Below are 6,232 nucleotides of genomic sequence, written 5' to 3'. Positions count from 1 at the left end.
AGAGTTATGGCTTTTTTTTTTAGCTTGACATAAATTAGGAATGCTCAGTGCACAGGCTGTGTTCTCTCAGCTTACACACGGATCCAATCAGAACAACAGATTTCCTGTGGGTTCAGCTTTTCCTCCTCTGCTGATCAGGACCTGGAGGTCAGGAGGGTCACCATGGGTCCTGAGCTGACCAGCTCTGTATGACATCATCTCCTGCAGTCGATGGCAGGATGGAGATAAATCTGTTGGAATGGCATGTAAATGCACATAAACACATGCAGGGGTCCCTTTGGCTCTAGCCTGACATCTAGCGACGCAGGCGGTAATGTGATCTTACGTGACACTGACATGTTAACAAAATGGGAGGAGGAATGTGTGGCTTTTTTTTTTATTTTATTTTTATTTTTATTTTTTTTGGGGGAGGGATCAGTGTTTTATCACCTGTGCATAACCTATTGTATCTAAATATGTAAAAAAAAAAAAAAAAAAAAAAAAAAAAATTCGACTTTAGGTTGACACTCGATGACATCATGATGTCAACATGGTGCGTAAATAACAGGTTGGCCAAGGTGTGCGACTCACTCAACATGTGGTGAATTATTTTTGATTGTTTCTCTCTCTCTCTCTCTCTCTCTCTCTCTCTCTCTCTCTCTCTCTCTTCCTCTCTCTCTCTCTCTCTCTCTCTCTCTCTCTCTCTCTCTCTCTCTCTCTCTCTCTCTCTCTCTCTCACGCACGCACACACACACACACACACACACACAGATGGACAAACACACACGTGGTCCAGATCAATCCATATGCAACTAGAGTGGATGTGAGTTTATCCTCAGATCCCCCCTCTGCAGCCATAGGAGGACAGTATGTTCTTATACAACACACATCATACATAACGTATATATGCACACACACACACACACACACTGCTAGTTTCCTCCACTAGAGTCTGACAGGAATGAGGTCAGACACACAGATCCTCATTGCACATTATTATTATTATTACCAGTTTATTCGGCCAATGGGAGAGCAGGGGGCGTGGCTAGACTGTAAAAGCCATGTGGAGACGCCTCTGATTGGTCGTCGCGCCTCGCTGTGAGGGTATAAAGACAGTAGGTTGCCGTTGTTGTGTTTACAGTAATATAACAGAGCGCACGGGAAACCGGGAGACTATGAGAAAGCGCAGCCGCTCCATTCAACCACATGGTTCCTCAACCGCACAGACAAGCTGCGCTGCGCACAGCCATCAGGCTCACATAAGGGACGCTCTCTGCCGTCACTGCTGTCATCCTCAGCGGCGCGTCTTCAGCCAAGCAGGGCGAGTGTTCAGCCGCACCGGCAGTTGAAAGTTTCCGGATTATTTCCTATCAAGTTGAAAGAAACCTCTGTGAATCTAGAGAAGAATAGACTTGGATGAACTTTGCTCACACTCCCCCAGCAGTGATCCGCAGTAACACAAGTGAAGGAGAGGATTATATTCTCTGAAAGCATCTTTAAACGCTGCAGTTGAGCAGTTTGCAGACACTTGGAGGAGCAGAGATGGTGCACATGAGCCAGACAGAGAGCGCCCACGCGCACTCCCCCGGTGGAGACTCCACGGACACGGGAGATATGGACTTAGAGATGGACGCATCGCCCTCCGCACGGGAGCGCACCGACTTGGCGTGGTGCAAAACTCCGACGGGACCATCAAGAGACCCATGAACGCCTTCATGGTGTGGTCTCAGATCGAGAGGAGGAAGATCATGGAGCAGTCACCGGACATGCACAACGCAGAGATCTCCAAGCGGCTCGGGAAAACGCTGGAAGCTGCTCAAAGACCTGGACAAGATCCCGTTCATCCGCGAAGCGGAGCGGCTCAGGCTCAAACACATGGCCGACTACCCAGACTACAAGTACCGGCCCAGGAAGAAGGTGAAGTCCGGGAGCGGGACGAGCAAGCCGGCTGATCGTGGAGAGAAGAGCGGGGAGCGCAGCGCCAAAGCCGGCATCAAGAGGAGCCCCGCGTCCAAAGCAGTGAACAGGACCCACAGACAGGGGGCACCCCGTGCCACGGCCGGCCACGACTCCTCCGTGGACCACCAGGCACTCTTTAAATCCAGATCCGTGTCTGGGGCAAGGCAAATACCGGAGAAGCGCACCGGGGAGGCGAGGCGCGCCCACGTGTTCGGCAGCCTGGAGAGCGGCCCCCCCTCAGTGGGGGTCCCTGCCAGTCCCACCCTGAGTAGCTCGGCGGAGTCCGGGGACCCGCTGAGCCTGTACGAGGACCAGAGCGAGTCCTCACACACCGCGCGTCTCAGGTACACCCGCGCCTCCTCCCCCACCCCCTCAGCCTCACACTCTTCCTCATCCGTCTCATCCTCATCATCAGACGAAGAGTTTGAAGACGAGCGGCTCGATCTGAACCCGAGCCCCGGCTTTGAGAGCATGTCCCTGGGCGGCATGGGCTTTTCCGATCCGGAACTGGACCGGGACTTGGACTGGGGATTCGGTGAGTGCGGGGCGGGGTCTCACTTCGACTTTTCAGACTACTGTACCCCGGAGGTCAGCGAGATGATCTCAGGAGACTGGCTGGAGTCCACGATCTCCAACCTGGTGTTCACCTACTGAACGTGCGCTGGCGGAGAAGGAACCGAGACGCTCCCGCCCTCCCCCACGCAATGAACTGATTGACCCGGGCGTATGCGTCCAGACCACATTAGTTTTCCCATTCTTTCACTTAACGAGTGGGTGAAAACAAAAAAGAAGGGATGGTCTGCGTGCGCGCTGAAGCCCTGGGGCGCGCCGCTCGCAGACTTGGACAGCGCTCGGTGCGCATGTCGGGAGCGCGCAGACGGAGACGGAGGAGAAATGCTCAGTGTGCGTTTGGACACAGAGGAGTGAATGTAAGCAGAGAGACTGCAGCTCACAGGAGGTCTGAGACTGAACTTTGAATATTAATGTTATTCTGGCTGTCGGGGAAACATGGGGCGCAACTTACCGGAAACCTTGTCATATTGGGTTTTGTTGAAGTTGTAACCGATTCACATTGACCATCAAGTTGCTATTCAGGTGTGATTTTTCTCCAAACTGTTTCAATATCAACGCATGTCCTTCTGACATCAGGGGTTTTTGTTGTTCAATGCGTAAAAAATGTCCATTGCTGCGTAAATACGCAAAACTTACGTGACCATAGGACACAATTTATTCACTATCACCAGCTTCTCTTTCAACGGCAGGACTTCAGAAATTTGTTTTCTGAACCTTTTTTGAAACACTCAGTGCACAATTCAGGACCAATATTCCCCCGACGCGCATTCTTTCTGCCTAGTGCTTCAACTTTGTAGTTCCTCTGTGTCAGATTTTTTTATATTGATGTATTTATACCGGCCAAACTTTTTTATACATAGAAGTATTGTTCTCGTACAGGTCTCGTTTGTGTTTGTGCACACACACCTGTCTGTATCCAGCGCGGAAGGGCTCGAAGTGTATCTTATTTAAAATGTCTGACTTCTCTAACTTTTAAGGAGATTTGAGTGTGTCATGATTTTCTACTTGTATTTTTGTACAAAATCTATAGAAAGGGGAATGGGTAGCCCTACAACATTGTTGTCTGGATCCACATTGGTTGTTTCGATGTGCAGATGGGGGGTTTGTTTGGCACAATCTGACCTCACACAGTGTTTACAGTATTTACCCACATGCTTCTTAATGGCACAGTGACTCCAGTTTCACCAGCCAAGTCAACAAAGCACCACCGAGGCTCTCTCCAGCCTGAGTGGAGACTGTCAGTACTACACACACACACACACACACACACACACACACACACAGGTTTATGAGTGAAAGATCCCAGAAAGTCACTGTTTTTGGATAGAGCTAATACCTCAGTGTGCTTCTTTTTTTTTTCTCTTAGTTTTATTTTTTTTTTCTTTTCTTTTTTTTTTTTTTAAAAAAAAACAAGATAAGTTTTATTTGAACCACTGGATGAAATCTTACACTCATTCAAATTTGCCTAGACTTCGGAGGGAGGGAGATGTATGAAGTGCTTCATCTGTTATTGCGCAAATTGCATCAAAAAACAGTATTTAACCTTTCTGTACCTGTTGGCTAAGTATAGCAGGCTAATTGTTTTCCTATATTATGGCATGGCAAATAGCATTTGTATTTCAGATTCAGGTATATGTAGCTATAGCTGTTGTGTTTAAGATTTTTAAAAGAATAACATGAAGATATTTATGTAAACTGACTGTACTATAAGCAAAGATTGTGTGTTTTATGTATGATGATGATGATGAACAACAGACAGGCACTAGGACAGCCATCTTTGAACATCTTTATGTTGAAGATGATAATGGTCCAGGAGTTTTTTTTTATTATTATTATTTTTTTTTAACTCTTTTTTTTTTTTCTTATTTATAACGTCCTGTTTTATTTCTTCATTTGTGCAATATGCTGTGTATGAACATGTTTCGTCCAATCATGCCAATATCATTTGATGTTTCTTGCTCAAAAACCAGCCAATGTTTGGGTCAATCACTGCCTCTCAGACCTCTGTACAGATTGTGTTTTTTTTTTTTATTTTATTTGTTTTATTTTTTTTCCTTTCTTCCAAGAGGGAAATAAAAATCAGCTGGAACTGAAAAGTGAGAAAAGTGTTTCCTTGTGATTTTTCTTCGTGTTTCTTCAAGTTATCCTCATGCACCCAAGCTTGGACACATGCCAGAGGTTAGACTGTGATTTCTCCAAACTCTTGAATCAGATCTTTTTACTTTAAATGCATGTGTGACAAAATGTGTGATGGCGAGCGTTGGCCATAGGTGAGCCTGCAGCAGCTGCAGACTGAATCAATAGGCGGCCATGAATCAATAGGAGTGGTCTCTTTCTCCCCCCTTCTTACTCCCTTTGATTGTACACGTGCTGAAAACGTGGCTGCCATGGAAACTCTATCCAAGAGAGAGGCTGCAATCCACTGGGGAACAGCATGCCACTTGTGTGTCTGTCTCCTGTGTGTGTGTGTTAGGGATAAGGGTGCACAGACTGATCCATCAGGGGTGTGGGTGTGTGGGTAGGGGGGTGGCAGACGTTTTCTGCAAGGCATGACTGGAATAAAGGAGGTGGAGGGCGTGTGTGTGTTGTGTAGAAGGAGGGGTGTTTGTCTGTCCTGGTGGATTGTGCAGGAGACTGCTCCCCAATCCAATTAATCCCTTCTGGATGCATTCATTTGTCTAGTTCATCTGACGACCAAGACAGAGGAAGAGAGAGTGAGAGCGAGACCCCCAATGGTACAGTATTTAGTGTGTATCAATTTACGCCCCCATTCCACAAGAGACATTGGTAATTTATTTCCATATCTATTCTCTCTACTTGTCTGCAGGAAAGCAGGGTCGTCCTCCATGTCTCCTTCTCTGACATCGTGGGCGGGTGTAATGCGGAAGATAAGAATGGTCTTTACAACACATGAACATACCAAAAGATGAGCCCGCCCCCTGATGTCTGAGCCCAGATTTGGGGGTGTGAGGCGTTGCCTATGAAGGAAAAGTCCCAGCCACCCTCTGAGGACCAGAGGATGCTGGGAGGAGAGAAACAAACTGGGTGTGAAGTTCACACACTGACCCACATAAAGCTGTACGTTTGTGAGTGTACTGTACTGTACACTTAACCTTCATGGCTGATTTCCTCCATTTGTTTCCTGTGTTAACCAGCGAGTCAGATAAGATCAAGGCAATTTATTAATCTTAACATGACCCTAATTATACTTTATTTCATGATTGACATAATTCAAAATTAATTAATTAATTCAGTTTAGAATTAATATAGTGTAGAAATTATGCTGTTCTACTGCTTTTTTGTTTTGTTTTGTTTTTTACCTCATTTTAAATGGATTGAATTAGATTTTTTCTTTTTTTTTTTTTATCTCAAACATAAAAAAGACAATATAAAACAGGGGTCACCAACCTTTCTGAACCTGTGAGCTACTTCATAATAATAATAATGAATAATACATCAGTTTTATATAGCACTTTTTTGGGAACTCACAATCAATCAATCAATCTTTTATTTGTATAGCGCCAAATCATAACCAATGGTATCTTAAGACACTTTACAGTAGAGCAGTCTTAAGGACGGACTCTTCATTTTATGGATACACACATATGCATATATACGTATATACACATACATATGTATCCCACACCCAACATGAATTCATCATGGCGGCAAGGAAAATCTTCTGTTAAGCAGCAGGAACCTTGTGTGGATCCCATTCCTA

General features: G+C 45.7%; 1 pseudogene; it reads left to right on the top strand.

Moving 5' to 3' along the window:
- Nucleotides 1-1,132: 1,132 nt before the first annotated feature.
- Nucleotides 1,133-3,882, top strand: LOC114472012 (transcription factor SOX-4-like; annotated as a pseudogene).
- The last annotated feature ends 2,350 nt before the right edge of the window (nucleotides 3,883-6,232 follow it).

This window comes from Gouania willdenowi, chromosome 11 (genome assembly GCF_900634775.1).
Source record: "Gouania willdenowi chromosome 11, fGouWil2.1, whole genome shotgun sequence".
Lineage (NCBI taxonomy): Eukaryota > Metazoa > Chordata > Actinopteri > Blenniiformes > Gobiesocidae > Gouania > Gouania willdenowi.
Note: the sequence above shows the minus strand (reverse complement) of the source record. Positions and strands in the feature narration are given on the sequence as shown.